This window comes from Serinus canaria, chromosome 5, assembly GCF_022539315.1.
Source record: "Serinus canaria isolate serCan28SL12 chromosome 5, serCan2020, whole genome shotgun sequence".
NCBI lineage: Eukaryota > Metazoa > Chordata > Aves > Passeriformes > Fringillidae > Serinus > Serinus canaria.
In genome coordinates, this window is record NC_066319.1 from 8,110,312 (window position 1) to 8,127,261 (window position 16,950).

At 43.9% G+C, this 16,950-nt stretch overlaps 1 protein-coding gene across 1 annotated transcript in view; it reads left to right on the forward strand.

Moving 5' to 3' along the window:
* PPFIA1 (PTPRF interacting protein alpha 1) overlaps positions 1-16,495 on the forward strand; it is a 503,873-nt gene extending 487,378 nt beyond the window's left edge. Inside the window, exon 28 of the mRNA XM_050975047.1 lies at positions 16,483-16,495. The gene's annotated coding sequence lies outside the window, so the exon portion shown is untranslated. The remainder of the gene's footprint in view (positions 1-16,482) is intronic.
* Positions 16,496-16,950: the final 455 nt, after the last annotated feature.

Consider the following 16,950-nt stretch of genomic DNA (forward strand, 5'->3'; position numbering starts at 1 on the left):
CAATATGGGAAATCCTTTCTGACCTGCCTTCCCTTTGCTCCCTGGCCATCTCTCCCAGTTGGATTCTGTTTTATTACCAAATTCAATATTTCTGTTTCCTTTTGTAGCACATGCTGAGCTCTGTAACCCAGATGTAAGTACTGTGCATGCTTGTGGGTGTGTTCATGGATGGATGGATGGATGGAGATCCTGCTCAATGAAATTATATTGATGCAGCTCCTGATGAATGAAATTAATTCATCTTACCACTTTGGACAGGGTTAAAAGGCCACTATGACAAATAGTTGTGTAAGAGAACCAACATTACACCCACCACTGCTCCTGTGGGTATTCACAAGTGCTGGGGAACACCTATTTTCCAAGGAAGGTAACCTGTATGGGAAAAAAGAGCAGGAAGGGTGTCACCCAAGGATCTTCATCATTTTTCTACTCTAGGGCAGTTCTTCCCCCTTGACTAGCATTGCTCCCAAAGTGGAGGGTGTACTCAGGGAAGGGATGGCACCAGTCTGCAAAATTTGTGAGGAAGACCCCCCTGCCCTCTCCTTGCACACACCAAGCGCTTTTAATGTCCTGTTGAGGAAACACAGCAATGTTTGGAGAAGCCAAACTGGGAGGCAAAGAGGAACCAGGGCTCTTTTAAAACACTTTGCCTACCAAGAAAAAAAATGTCCTACGCTGCTTTTTTTTCTGGGCTCGGCGGGGAGGGAGCAGCAGCCAATTGCGTTATAGCACTGCTGATTACTTATGATTCCCTTCCTGTGAGGACAGGCCCTGATGTGTTGTTTTTTGATAACACTGGCTCCTTTAGAGCAATAACCCTGGTACAGTTTCCTGCCTAATCGGAGAGCAATTACTGTACCTCAAAAGGGAAAACGTTGAGAAGGGCCCAGGCTAAGCTCAGAAGTGATAACAGGACCATTTTCTTGCTAAGCTTGGTTAGACTTGAGCTCATTCAAGCATCTCCCATGGCAATGCGTGACAAAAATCAAAGGGAAAGGAGAGGCTAAGGGCTGTTCTTGTCTACCATGTTCCACTAGGATCAGATCCCCTGGTGCTTGAGTGGTTGGGAAGTGTTGATGCCCATCAGTTGTGAGAGGACATGGAATCTTTTCCTCTAGGCCCTTACTCTGAATTTTCTGTAGTTTTGCTGTTACTGATTTCTGACCTGTGTTAATTGACCTGGTGGCCTTGGCCTGGGGGTCACTGATGGTAGGTGACCACGTTCAGAAGGAGAAGGCTGCATGGCCATGGTTTGCAGAGGTGTAATTTGTTTTAGCAAATTAATTTGCCAAAACTCTCTGGGAACAAAAATCCAAGTTTTAAGGGGTTGACAGACTATTCCAGCAGAGTGGTGTAGCCAAAGACACTGGTTTTGAAAAGGGACTGGCAAGTGAAGTATTTTGGGGGGAAAAGTAGCTTCTGCTTGGACTGCTGGCGTATTTCTGCTGCTCCAGTGCTTTCATTAGGAGTCACAGCCTCAGGCATTTCCACCTAAGGCTGAGGCTGTGCTTTGGAGCTCCTCTGTGGAGAAGTCCCTGGCTACAAAGGGTGTGTGCCTGTGGCAGAGAAGTGCTATCACCCTGGAGTCGAGCAGGGAGAGGAAATGACTCAGTCATCAAAAGGCCCTCCTTCCTCAGGGAACTGTCCTTAATCAGTATTATCCCGTTACAATAATACCATTTCAGAAGGACTGGGAACCAGAGCACTTGCGTAGCCATGTAAACTGCTTCCTGTATTTGCCAAACAAAACAACATTCAGCAATTAATAGAATTTAGCTATTAATGCTGCCACGATAAAACAACAATCCTGGCTGTTCATCCTGCAAAACGTTCGGTGCAATCCCTCCCCCAGGAAAACTCCTTTTCTTTTGGCTCTGTCTTACCTGCTGCTCCCAGAGAGAATAAATAAGAATAAACAAGATTTGTGGCATTTCGCTTGGCTGAAAGTGTCATAGCTATGGAAATTGTCCTCATTACCCTTGCAAGAGCTACTGCAAAGCTTCCTCCTGGGATGCTGATTAGTCATTGCTTTAGTATTAATCTGGGATACTTTGTGCTGCTTGCCAGGGATCCTGTGCAATCTCTACCTTTTGGTGCTTGATAATAGGCAGCTCCCAAAATTGGCAGCGGGGGCACGGGAATGAAGCGGTGGCTCCTTGGGAGCTCGGGAGCATTGCAGGGCCGTAATTAACTCTGATTAGACACAGCCACAGCTGGGCAGCAGCTCGGCAACAAATGGCCCCTTTTGTTCTGCTTGGGTTTGACAGGAGAGCAGCTCATGGTGACAAGGAAGGGCCACTGTGACCTGCTCTGCCCTCACCAGCTCCGGCCAGAGCACGCGGGACCTCGAGGCCAACCTCCCCTGCATCCCAGAAGGGTCCAGCTGGGAAGGGACGTTAGAGATCACCCTGGGCCAGGACAGGGACACCTCCCACTATAGTGCTCCTTCCAACCTGGTCTTGGACACTTCCAGGGATGGGGCATCCACAGCTTCTCTGGGCAACCTGTGCCAGGGCCTAAGCACCCTCACAGGGAAGGATTTCTTCCCAATATCCAATTCGAACTCAGCCTCTCTCATTTTAAAACCACTCCGCCTTCTCCCATCACGCCATACCCTTGCTCAAAGTTCCTCTCTGAAAAACACGAAAGAAAAGCATCCTTGCATGAATTAATTTGGATGTGGGAATTTTCAAATATGTAAAGGAATCACCAGTGACATGTGCAAAACCTACTGAGTGAAACTTGAAAGCCGCCTTTTTTTTTTTTTCTGACAATGTAAAAAAAAAAATAATATATCACTCAGCAAGAGATCTGACAAAAAAGAATAATTCAGGATGCTCAGTTACCCAGGATGACTTCACCAGTGTGGGCTTTACACCTGAGAATGAATTAGCTGATAACCAAACAGACCTGGCAGGGGCATTTCCTCATGCTTTGCTTCTAAGCCTTTGCAAATGCACAAGGATTGGAATAAGGATAGAGCAGAGGAAGAGAATGTGGCTCTTTGCTCTTCTTGGAAATGGGGGCTACAAACTTTTAGCATCTGCCTCCACTGGTTTCTGGTTATTGGAAATGATGAAGATTGAACACTGGGTCCTCTCATCACAAGGATTGGTCAGAAAAAAGCTTTCCTTGAAGTATTCTGTGTACAAGATGTGTGCTGAGCCAAAAAAAAACCCCTCACTCCATGTCTGAATTCAAACTGCAGAGCAAAAAGAGAGAGATGGTACCAACATACCCCATGTGAGACATGACTAATCACAAAAAGTGACAAAAATAAATAATTTTCATAGAACTGCCAGCAAGGGGCCAGAGCTCCTGCTGAGCCACCACCCTTTACCTGACTTTGAGTCAGAACTTAACAGAAACAGAGGTTAAAATTCTTCTCTGCCATGGATAAGGTGGCTTGGGAACGCAGCAATGGATTTTTGGGAGCATTTGGTACTCTGCCTAAATCACTGAAATCAAATGGTTCTTTCCACTGGCTTTCTGTTAGAAAATAAAACTGATTTGGGGAGAAGGGATTGTCTTTGAAGGAGTCAGGAGATATTAATTCAGCTCTAGGCTGTGCCAGAGGTTCCCAGGGTGTTCTTGGGAAGACTGCCTTGTGTGCCTCTGGAAGTTTTCCACTTGCACAGTGGAATGGTGCTGCCTCCTTCCCAGCGCCTTCTGCCTGCCTCGTCCTTGGGAAGTGTTTGTGTAGGATCGATCCCAGACCTGGGTTTGTACAGCATCCATCACAAGGCAGTCCCTGCTGAGGGGGGATCACAAAGGACACTGCAAAGAATGATTTGGTGGGAAGAACATCAAATAGGAAATATTATTTATAAAACAAGCGGCTCAACCAGAAAAAAAAACCCAGAATATTTTGTACTGAACTAAGACTTAATTTTAAATTCTTGAGTCATTCTGGGCTCACTTGCTGGAGATAAAAAATAAGAGACAAATCAAACTGAAGGAGGAGAGATTTTGGTAAGAAGGTAGGAAGGAGTTTTTCTCTGTGAGGTGGGAAGGGCCTGGCACAGGTTGCCCAGAGAAGCTGTGGCTGCCCCACCCCTGGAAGTGTCCAACACCACTTGCTTGGAGCAATGTGGGATAGTGGGAGATGTCACTGCCCATGACAGGAGGTGGGAATGGGATGAGCTATAAGGTCCCTTTCAACCCAAAGCAGTCTATGCCTCCGTTAGCCATAAACCTATGTAGCCCATCCCTCATTTCTAGGCTGAATTTCTATATTATCCAAAGAATCTAAATCCTCAACCTCCTTCACACAGCTTCTGAGCCAGTAATTAACAACAGCAGTGCCAGCAAGCCTGGAGGGAGGTTGTTCCTAACAAGCAGAAAGCACATTTTAAGTGAACAGTGAAATTTTGGGAGAGCTGTTTGTTCAGATTTGCCTTCTTCATTAGAGTGTCAGAAATAACATCCTTATTTCTGTATCTCTCACCATTCTCCCCTACTCAGTTTCACCAGCCTAATTGGGATAGGAGCCCTTTTTCCCCTCTGAATTTCCTATCCATGCATCCCATCGATGCATTATGGTCCATAATAAATCCTGAGCAACAGGGATCCAAGTGTGCTTAATGTCTGCAATCACCCAAGGCAGATTTGCTTTGTTTATTGTGGCAACTGATCAGGAAAATCTTCTTTCAAGATAATAACGTTACCTCAGAAAGAGCTGAAGCACAATAAATCAAAAAAACCTTGGCAATACAAAGGGGGAAAAATAGTTGGCATGCTTGGGTAAAAGATACAAGCCCAGGTGGGTAACTACTGCACTGAGCATGATCCAAAGCCAGGCTTTCCAGGGAGCAAAATGATGTTTGGCAGGATAACAACAGAGGAAAAAAATAACATTTTTTCCAGCTTTATTGGCAAAGATTACAAAGGGTCAGATCCATCATGCCTTTGTTAGACCAAGTCCATGGAGACTTTCCTTGACACAACCAGATCTATCAAAAGAGGAAGAAAACACAGTTAGCAGCTAGCACTAAGGGATTCTTGTCAGGTTCCCCCAAATTACTTGGAAAATATCTTTCCTTCAATTCTAGACTTGTCCCTGGGTATTAAACATCTGCTCAATTGTAGAAATACTTGAAAGATTACTGGGAGATAAAACTGAGAATAAAATAAAAGGTTTTCCAAGGCAGGCTGATAACGTGTACACTCATCCAGTAAAAGAGATCTCCTCCCCGTGGTCTGTGACACAGCAGGGAAGGGACTCAGGTGAAATTTGTCACCTGGACCACGATCCAACTCCTCCCTTGCTCCCTGAATTTCTTCATACATCTATAATCATCCATGATTTTATGATACACCAGCACAGCAGCCTGCAGAGGCTTCAGCTCTCAGGTGTTCATCTATCATACCAGCCACGCCACAAAAAAACAGCTGCTGGCCTAAAACCTCTGCAGACAAAAACCTAGTCCTAAAAAACTCTCAAAAAAAGTGCAAAAATTCAGGTGGAACTCAATAGGACTGTGCAAAAATCTCTTGGATGTTTATGTCCCTGAGTGGTTCCAGGTCAGAAGCACACCGATAAGCAGAACATCAGTTTCTATATTCAAAACTGAGAATTTCAGAGAATTGAGAATATTCAGAGCATTTCTATGGTGGGATATTTAAGCAAGGTAAAATATATGTTGTGGATTAGCCCAGAGGGACTGGGCCATGTCACTGGGAAGATGGGATGGCTGCTTGCCCGCCAGCCATCCAAACTGGCCCCCCTGAAGGCTCTGGGTACCTGGGAGGGTGGGGGCTCCCAGAGGATGGATGGTTGCTGCTCCCACTGGATCCCAGCCGGGAAAAGCTGGTTGGAAATCAGCTCTGTGTAGGTATTCCCTCGAGGACCTTCCTCAGAGGGTAAAAAGCTTTTGAAGAAGGATGGTGGGAGGATGAGAAGATATTTCTGGCTCACCCCTGAGTGCTGAAGGAAACTGCTGGAAGAGAACCTGCTCTCCTGAAGATGTAGCAGCAGAAATCCCTAGAATTTGATAAAAACGAGAGCAAGCTCCCGAACTAAAGTGATTTCAGCTTTTATTATAAGAAAAAGGAAGGCCTAAAGCAAAGGGGCCGGCGAGCTGAACAGGAGCATTCCCATCGAGGGTGCTGCAGCGCCGGCGCTGGGTCTGCTTGAGCAGCGATGTCCCTCATGTCCCAGATGGAGCGGCACAATTCAGTGGATCAGAAGCCCCTTTTTATCCTTTTTTTTTTTGTCCCTTTGGATTGATTTCTTTTTGGATCCTTCATTTGCATGAAGGTTTAAGGCGCTTGATTGGCCTGTTACAGCTCTGTCCGGGCTGGCTCGTTTCACTTGGGGGGTGGTGCACTTTGCTTAGGTGTAATTTCTTATAACTACCCTTTTAACCCCTTTTACAATATAACAACCAAACTAACAGCACATGCCTAACGAGCTATCATCTATTTTACTACAGTTTCTTACCTATTCTTAACAGAAACGAGCAATTCTGCGGGCCCAGACCCACGGGCCCCAGCCGAGGCCATCCCTGCAGGATCGGCCGCTCCCCGCGGCCCTGAGGGAGCTGATAAAGCCCCTCAGGCTGGACAGGCAGGGCACGGAGGTGCTGCCGGGCTGCTCTGCAGGGCGGTGATAATGGGGGCTCGGCTGTCCCTCCTGGCCGGGCCCGGGGCGGAGGAAGGGGAAAGGCGGCGCGGTCAGGCCGGGCCCACCGCCCCGGGCCGCGCTTATCGGCGCGCCCAGAGGCACAGGCACCGCTCACAGGGGCGTGTAAAACACCCTGCGGGGCGATAGCAACGGCACCGACAGAGAAACAGCCCCTGAAAACAACTACAACCAAAATTTTCAGCGCTACTTGTTTTATTTCCTGCTACTTTTAAACATTTTTTTCTTTAAAACCTGAAGGCACCTCTGAGGGTATCTCTGTTTTTTAGTCCACTCCCCTATCACACATCCCGTTATGTGTCACATATATTTCACACTGACAGGAGAAAAGGGAAGTGTACAAAATGTCCTGAGCTCTGGGAAAGCCAAATCCTTGCTCAGCAAGTGCTGATCACATCCACCTCAGCGCTGTGGGAGCTGCAGGGGCTCAGAGCTCACCAAGGCACATACACGCATATAATAAATGAAGAGAGTTCTGAAATGGAAAATATGGGTGGGGGAAGACAATGGGAAAATGAAAATGGAAGTATGTGAAGGGACACAGTGGAGAGAAAAGCCAAGGAATGTGATGTTATATTTAATTAAAGTCCAAAATGTGGCTGGAACACAAAGAAGCCACATGGTTTGCTGTCACAGGAGTAATGGAGTGCATCTGCTTTCGTCATCAGCCCTGCTTATAGGAACAATAAACAGGAGGAGTTTAAAACTCAAGGTTTAAATATCTAATATAGCTATCAAGGAAAAATTAGTGTTAATTTTTTTATGCCCACATAAGGCATGTGACAATGTCAATGGGTGTTTTTAGACTGTATATCGGGCAGAAATTCTTCCCTATGAGGGTGGTGTGATCCTGGCAGAGGTTACCCAGAGAAGCTGTGGGTCCCTGGAAGTGTTCAAGGCCAGACTGGATGGGACTTGGAGCAACCTGGGATAGTGGGAGGTGTCCCTGTCCATGGCAGGGGTGTAACAGGATGATTTTTAAGGTCCCTTCCAACTCAAACCCTTCTGTGACTCTGTGATCCTGTGACCCCGTGGTTGCATGTTAAACAAGAAGGATCAGACCCAGCACATCTTTGTGCTTGAAAGACTCCACAACACTGCAAGAACAGACTCACCAGGTTGTGAGGCACTGCTTAACCCAGATTCAGCCAGGATCATAGGAACACCAGAGTAGTGAATCAGTTAAAAACAAGAAAGGCTGTGGAACACGTACGAAAATAACACCACTACAAACACTTGTGGGAGTGAGAGACTCACAGGTGCCTGGCTGAAGGCAATCCTTGCCTCAGTCCTGGCAAAAGGTGACTGCTGATCAAAATAATTATGGAGGTGAAAGTTTATTGTCAGTGCAGAGGAAAAAAAACTCTGCAAAAATCGTAGCCAACAGATCAGAGCCAGCTTTAGAGGGAGTGGTGAGAGAAAAGCAGTGTGGCTTCAGATCAGGATGAAGTTGCATCAATCAGATATGCAGATTTTTACAGTTTATGGGGGGGGGAATAAGGAAGAATGGAGTCTAAAAGTGCTTGTTATTTTCCTTGATGCTATAAAGGCATTTTATTTGGAGGGAGCCATTAGAGAACACAGCAAAAACGATACAGCAATTCAGACAAACACATTGGGAGGACAAATGTTGGGAACTCCTGCAGTGCTGCAGGAATTGGGGAAAATTAAGCAACTGGTTCAATCCAAGGCTGATATGAAACAAAGAACTAGGAATGTTCCAGCACTTCCATCGTGCACTTCCAATGGACATTAGGGTGGTAAATGAGTGGGAGCATGTGACAGTGGAAGATCTAAACTTCACATTATGCAAATGGCATTGCAGAATTGCCAGAGAAATGGGGTAACGTTGGTTCTCTTTGCTAACTGGCAAAATTTCTGCAGTCATCTTGAGGTTTAAAATCTGTTGGGAAGACAGAGAAAGTGTTTCTGCCTTGGAAAGAACAGGGATTTTTGTATAAATACGCCTGGGGAGTTTAATTGGTGCTAAGGAGAAGGAGGAAAGAAGTACAAAGATTTGCTTAGCCAAGAGCTTAAAACATGAAAGCATCAATGTGCTGAAAGGGAGCACTAACACTCTATAGGCTCTCACTAAGTACAGGCTGAACACATCAATTTTATCTTTAAGGGACCTGGCTGAGGGAACAGCTAAGACATTCCTGCACCCACACAGGGCTGAATGGATCCCCCAGCCCCATGGCTGGACCTTCCTGCTGGGAGTAGGACTGCCAGGAATTTGTCAAAGCTGTAGACAAGGGTGTTATACAACTCCTGTGCCTGCAGAAAAAAAAAAAAAAAAAAAACAAGAGCCAGGAAAGAAGACATATTAAAGTCTCTGCCTTGGCCAAATTCCAACTCAATTAATTACAATCCTCCTTCTAACATTCCCCCTGAAGTTTCAGCAGGATAATACATCCTTCCATGCGCGCCCTGTGAGGCTGGAGGAGGCAGAGCTCACCACAGAGGCACCGATGGATACCACGGGCCCTGCACACAGCCCGGGTGTCAGCTCGGGACTGGGGAGGCCCTGGCACCCTGGAAAATGGGAAGTGTGAAGGTGATGAAACCATAGAAAACCAGCAGCAGTCAGTTTGCTGTAAAACTTCCTGCTGGACAATTTATTTTTTTGGTGAATGTTCTCATGAAACCTCGCTTCTGCCTTCTAGTGGGGAAAAGACAGGAGAGCAGGGCAGGAGTGAGAATTCCTGAAGGGAAAATTAGCTTTGGGTTCCTCAACATCATTATTAACAAGACGCCAGCAGAAATCCTGTGGTTTTTACTTGTAACAAGGACTGTTGTGCTCACTTCTCACCCTGACTCCGTGGTTTATAAGGGTACAAACCCCTCTGGAAACTGCACTCCGAAGAGGAAGGACAAAGTGCAGCAGTCACAGCACTGAAGGGCTCCATGGATTTTTTAATTCTCTGTGAAGGTCCCTGTAGTAATCTTAGGATTATGGAATGGTTTGGCCTAAAGGGGTCTTAAAGAACATCTTGTTCCAGCCTCCTGCCCTGGGCAGGGACACCTCCCACTATTCCAGCCTCCATGCCCTGTCCAGTCTGGCCTTGGACACTTCCAGGCATGGGGCAGCCACAGCTTCTCTTCAGCCCTGCTCCAGTTTTAGCCAAAACTCTTCATAGGATGATGAAATTTACAAATAATTAAAAATTTTATCAGCACTGAGTTAATAAAATGGCACTGCTTACTCATCCTTGGAATATGCAATCCAGACATTCTCCCAAGAAAACTGAAACAAAAATTTCACCTTTCTCTAACACTTCCAAGATTATTTTTTCCTAACAGCCGTTTCTGATGTGCTGTTGGCCACTAGGGATGGATACACCCGGTGGGAATAATCACGGAAAAACGCCAAATAATCGAGGATTGCCTCCTTTCCTTCATCACACTTTTCATCACCAGCAGAAGCCAGAACTGAGACCTCCCCCTGTATTTCCTTCAAAGCACCGTGACTGTCCTGTGGTGTCGCTCAGATAAATCCTGGAGCTGGAGGGATGAGCTGAAAATGGAGCTTTAAAGCAGTTCTTGAACGCTCTCTAGTGGTTAAAGTGGTGCTAATGGCACCTTCCATCACCTTCTCAATTTTAATCAATAAATGGCTCGCTGTGACTCATGCCTCTCAGAGATAAAAAGATTTTTAAATTAAGGTTCTAATTATTGTTGTAATTATAATAAGACTTTATTACAATTTATTCTTAGGCACTGGAGTGGTGTTTTTCACTTTATGCAAAGTGTAGAGAGAGTTTAACATCAGTCCTGTGCATCAAAATAACATTTACCTTTTTGAATAACCAACAATTTCCATCCAAACTGTGTAATTGCCCACTGGAAATTCATCCTATCTACAACTATGAATATTTCCCTGCCTATTTTCCCACCTATTTCAGGATTCCTGATTTCCAGAGTGGCCACTCAAGGTCTTCACAAAAGCTCTGAGTGTATGTCACAGAAAAATGCTAATTTTTCATTTCACAGCAGAAAACAAAGTTGAGACAGAACTGGGTGACCCAGTTATGGAAATCTGGCAGCTCCCAGACCAAAGGACAGATTAAAGCAAGGAATATGCCACAGACAGCGATGACAAAATCCTGGTGTTGGGTTGGAATAATTAATAGATCACAGGCCCGTGTCCACAGGAATATTTGCATGGAGCATTATTTACATACCTTTTCACAGCTTAATTGCAACCTGTCCAGCAAAAACAAACACCCTGCTTCACAGACACACATTATTTGAATGTTTGCTTTTATTTTTGTCTGCTATCTACTTATTTGAAGACCGTGCCTTCTTGTTTGCTTGCCTTCCTCCCCACGGCTGCTTCCTTCAGCATCATCAGTTTAAACAGCAGGCTGCTTTCCATGAAGATTGGGAAATCCCTCCAGTAACAATCCTTCACAAAACATCCTGGGTCTGTAAGGATTGCGTCCCCAATATTTATTCCAAATCCCGCATTTTCCACCAAGCTCTCTTGTCCTTAAACAGATATGGGGAATAAAACAAAGCTCAGTGGTGGCTCTGTGAGCAGCTGCTGCAGAGCAGCTCCCAAACTTCATGTTTGCCAGGAAAACTTTCTGTTAGCCAGCAAATTGCACTCCCTGCTAATTTTTCATGACATTTCCCAGCCTGACAACAATTTCTCGCTTATTAAGTCATTAAAATATGGTGCCATTAATTTTACTTTCCAATTAGATAATCGTTCTGCCATTGCAATTCTCAGAGTGTAACGTGTTATTACTGCAATGTTTTAGTTACTAATGCCAGTGAATCAAAATTACACTTTTTTTTTTTTTTTTTTAACTTTAAATCTTTCATTGCTCCTCAGCAAGGTGTGCTCCAGCTTCCCCAGGGACAGCTGTTCCCAAATTTCTCATTTCCTCTGCTGCAGTGGGGTCTTACCCTGTGTGTGTTATTCACCTGGTGAATAATTCTAGAGCTCCTGAAACACATTTATGATCCATTCATCACTGGCGTGCTGGGGAATTGAATTGCCCAGTGGACATGTAGTGTTTGACTTCGAGTAAAAAACTGTTGAAGCACAGGCAAAAATTAGGAAAAAAATCTGAATTTATGCAGGTGATCTCCTCACCTGTTTTCATGGCTTTTTATGGCTTGGGGGTTGTGCTTTCTTTGGCCATTTTTTGGTCCGTTTGGGGCTTTTTTCACACAGAAGCATTTTCAATTCTTTGGTGGAAGTTTTAGTGGAAGAATTCTTTAGTTCAGCTTCCCTGGCATGGATATGGCCTTGAGGAGCACACAAATTTATTTCTCTGAGAGTGCTGACCACATAGGAAGGAAAAGGGCAGCAGTGCCAGTGGGCACTTCTGGAGCCAGCACACATGGGAAGGCAGCTGTCACACCAACAGATTTGGAAATACTTGTTTAAAGCAACCATTAATTGTTCTTTAATTTTGGGTCTGGGATCAGTCTTCCTCAAAATAGCCCAGCTGAGCCTCCAGTACTGACTGGAGTGTGAGAATTGCCAGGCCTTCTTTGCTCTCCTCTGGGCTGGAGGTCTTTTATCCTGCAGGGGTAAAGGCTTTCTGCATTCCTTGTGCCAGTATTTATTGTGAGATGTAATTCTGTTCACTGTGGGGAAGTGACATCTCTGTGAGCACTTTATCTGCTAAACAGGCTGATGGGTAGGCTCTGCCATCTCACAGATAGGGAGAAAAATACTCACATACAGCCAATATATTATCAACTTTAAAATACACCTGACTTAAATCCTCAGAACCTCCAAAAGACAGGAGACTTGGGCTTAAATATGATGGGAAGAAAATGGTAAAACATCCTGTGATTTTCTTTTCTCTTGCTCCATGGTTACTTTACAAAGATTGCTCAGTGGAACTGCAAGGTACAACCTGTACCTGCCCCTTCTTAAGGGTTGTTTACTTCCAGCTCTTTCAGCCATTCTTGCTAAGACCACTTTTATTCTCCACACCAAGGATATTTTGCAGAAGAGGTTTGAAGTATTTCCTGTCCCTTTCTGACCTGGAAAAGAGATATTGGGTTAAGAAATGTAAATTATATAATACAGCCTGAGCTAAGCAGGTCAGTACAAACAAGCACAGGACTCAGACTGCAGAGTGGCATCCCCTCACCTCAGCTGTTTCTGCAGGAAACTTTGCTATTTAAAAGCTCTTAATAAGAGTTTTTCAACTGAGAAATAAAATTAAAGCAACAAATCGATGTGGCCACCTTCAAATTAAGCTGTGTACTTGGGTCTTCCTAAATTAAATTAGAGATGCTCTACCTTTATTCATTGAACATCCCAAGTGACTGGGGAAAAAAGGAGGTAACAGGCAACATGAATTTGCCACAACCAAACTGTGCCAGGCTATTTCATTTCCTTCCATGGGTGGACAGAGGAGAAGCAGAGAAAAATCAGAGGAAGATCTCCTAACTTTAATAAGGTTTCTGCTTCTCTCTCCCGCAACTCAGAAGCAGCCTAAGAAATCAGGACCCAAATGAAAACCACAGTAAAGTGGGTGCAAAGCCAGTCTATGTAAAGAATAATTTCCAGTCATTCCCTGTCAAAAGGAAAGGAGGTATCAAGAGAGGAATTTGTCCTATATCAGCGTTATGGATTCCCTAAAATAGCCAGTCATGCTTCACCTTCACTTACTTCCAGTTTCACTCCTCCTTTACCTTTCTTATGTATGTGATGTGCAGAAAAATCCTGCGGTGCACCTTGGACAATGCAAGGTTTGATTGGCAATTTTCAGGTGTTGTGAGCATGAATAAATTAATAATATAATTAGCAAACCCCACTGTTTTTCTAATGACTGTGCCTGACCAAATCAGCTGAAGAGATGAAGTGCTCAGGCACCAATTTCCTGGGGGGCTGGATAAGGGGGCAGGCATTGGATCTGCTCATTTGTCAAGAACTATTTAGACTCCTCGATTCATAGAAAGAGCCAAAGAATTAAAGATAAAATTATTCTATCCATAGAAATAAAGGTTAAAAGTTGGTATTAGGCACATCATGAGCCCCATGATACCCATTCCATCGACAGTAAAACCTGGCCCTTGGCAGCACCATTGCCTTTCAATTATTGACTTTCATGATACATTTCAGCACTGGGCTGAATATCTTTTCAGTAAGAGCCATTTTTTTTACTCCACAGTTACATAGCATGTCTCTTTGAGAAAAAAAAATAATATTTTCTGAGGTGATTACAAGTTTGGGATGACAACCTCTGTAGATGTTCTCCAGAATTAAAGACAGACTATGATCAGCCTGAATTTGGCTTACAGCCTTGTGATACACTAAAGTGGTTGAAAAAATCCCAAAACCAAATTGAACAGAAGATTGGTATTTAAGAGGATGCTTTCATTGGGGCTGCAGCATTTGTCACAATATTTTCCTTAGCAGTAAGGAAATAAAGACAGAATTACTTGATCTAATTTACAAATACAAAAAGATGACTGAAAGAGTAAATGAGAGGGAGGACAGGCATAAACATCCTGGCAAGTGTGGTAAGCTGGGCCCATCCAAATTAGCTAAGTCAGGCAAAAATAAAGCCCTGGGCAGTTTTGGGCTGCTTTTCAGAGCTCCTTTGGCGTGTGTGACCAAGATCCTCCCTTCCTGTGCCAGGGCTTTGTCCATAAACTAAGGCTTGATCTGCTTTGCATGAAGTTTGTGGAGCAAAGGAGTGTCCCAGCCTTGTTCTGCAGCTGGAGACTTCAGTAAACAATTGCTTCATGGAAGGGAAGAAGAACTGAAACAGAAATACCTTTTGTAAGGATTTCCCATCCATAGCTGTGTAGGGAAATCTATCATTTAGTAGCATTTAATCAATTTTTTTGCTGCATTGGATTGGAATTATGTTAGTTTTGACTAATCATACCATTAGATTTCATTTAACCTCCTTTGAACTCAAATACCTTCTGAATTTTTTACTGACTTTTCTCCTAAAACATCGATGTTTAACATTTCTGATAAAAACCTTGTATTTTAATCTTATTCAGACAAAAAACATACACTGAGATTTCAATCCTTATTCAGAGAAGTTTATTTTGTCTGGGTCTTATTTTATTAGGAAAGTTAGCTAGCCTGTGGGCTGAGATAGAATGGGAACTTCTCTCCTTTGAGCAAATTCCTGTGGAAAAAGGAAACCTAAATAAAAACAAAGCAATACTTTCTAAAACAGCCTGATAAGCAGGAGGAGCCCCAGCTTTTGAAATGTGCAGACTGGGTGCCCCTCAAAACCTAACAACTCAATCCCTGTATAACAAATCCAGGAACTGGAAATGAGGTTGGTCCTTTCCATTTTCTGTGCTCCAGAGGTAGAATGGGATCTGCTTTTCAACTTAGGCTGTGGTTATCTCTAGAACCCGAGAGAACACTGGCAATGCTGAAATCCCATAACATTCCATGAGCTCAGGCAGGAAGGAAATTTCATTTTAGTCTTATGGAGCCTATTAAAAAAAAAAAAAAAAACAAAACAAACAAAATAAACTCAAAAAATCCCAAACAACCCAACACAGGAAAAATGGAAATTATTAATTATATTAATTTCATTATATAGTTCAGGTTAATTCTGAGTATGACCAGGGAGTAGATGTGGTGATTAAGGAGAGAGCCCTGAGTGGGCCGAGTTCCTGCTTTGGGGAAGTTGGGAACAGATCAGCAGGGTGGAAAAGCTGGTGAGCTTTGGACAAGTGGGGAACCAGAAGATGGAAGGACACAGGGATGGGATGCCAGGTTTGGGAAGACAGGAGCACATCTCTGTTTGTGTGCTTTGATTACCTGCAGGAAGGGTCAGAGCTTGGCAGAGCTGCACAGAGACACAGCTCATATCCTTGGGGCTCACAAGGCACTAACCTGGTGGTGGTTTTCTTAGTTTTTACAGAGACAGGACAACTGAGAGGCACTTTAAAAGATTTTATTATATTATCAATCTCAATGACTAGTGAGACACAAGAGATGTAAAACTTAACACTATTCTATCAAAAGCTAACTTATTTCTTGGTTACAACACTTTATAAATGTTTTTCAGCTTATTAGTTTTTGTTACACAATATCACTATTACTTCTGGCACTAATCACCTGTTTTTTTTTCTCTAAGTGGTCTTGCTACAATGCATCTTTCACAGTTCCAATTCTCTGAAATATCTAGTCTTTTTGTAAGGCTATCTTTAGAAACTTGTTGAAACTTGGTTTTAGTTTAATTTCCCTCTTAACAATGTAATCTCTATTCTATGGCTTTCTTAAGTTAGCACACTTTATCTTAGTCTTTATATACAGATGTACAAGACTGTCTGAGCTTTCTGTCAGGTTTTGAGAATTCTTTACCAATCCATTTCCCACAGCCAGGACATCGCTTTTGCTTGGAAATAGTTTTAAAGGCATTGGGGGAAAAAAAAAAGGTGTAATTTTTCCTTTTTATTTTCCACTTGGAGATAGGACAAGGGGGTAAAGGAGAAGTAGTACTTCTCTGTAGGATTTTCCCCACAGGGAGTGACAAGGCTTGGCTTGGTCAAAAGTCCCTGAGCAAAGGGGAGCAAAGAGGGCAAAAGGGAAGAAATCTGAGATGGGAAGGGTCAGGAATGTGACTTCCCTCATCTTGAGCAGTTCCGTGTTCTAGAGGTTCACATTTGTGGAAGTGCTTCTGCTGGGGGGACTTTCTCTGCTCTCAGGCCTTTCCCTGGGGACTGAACAAACATGACTCCAAACCCAGCAGCTTCAGAGCTGACCTTCATTTTACAAACCTCCCAAACACGAAATGCAGGGATACTTATCTCTGAGAAATGGAAATGCTGAGACAGACCCACATGCTGATTACAAGCTCGTCATGCTGGAAGCTGCCAGGATGGAGTTTACCCACAGCTCAGCAACACTTCCTCCAAACAAAGGTCTCAGCTCTTACTGGGAATTCTGCAGGGTTTTCCTCTGCCAGGCACTACCAGGTGATCAATACTGTTGGCACAGAAAGATAAGGAATTTGTGGTTGCTGTTTCTACAGGAACGGTGGCAAAGGGGTAGATCAACAATTCCCAGCAAGACCTGCCTGAAATGATGAGCATGTTAAGCAGTAAGAAACATTCCAGGAGCTGAGATTGACTGTGTGATCTCATGCAGTAACTGCTCTCAAGAGCAGCCTTTTAACTTCCTTTATTTCTGAGACCATCAACATTTGCTACCTCGTGTTTCACTTCTCCATGAAGAATTAACACCTCAAAAGGTTTTGAGTACAAACTCTCTCAGAGCTTGGCTGAAACATCTGCCTAAGCTGTGCCCAGAACTTATGGAGAATTGCAATGCCAATATGAGGGAAAAGGAGAAA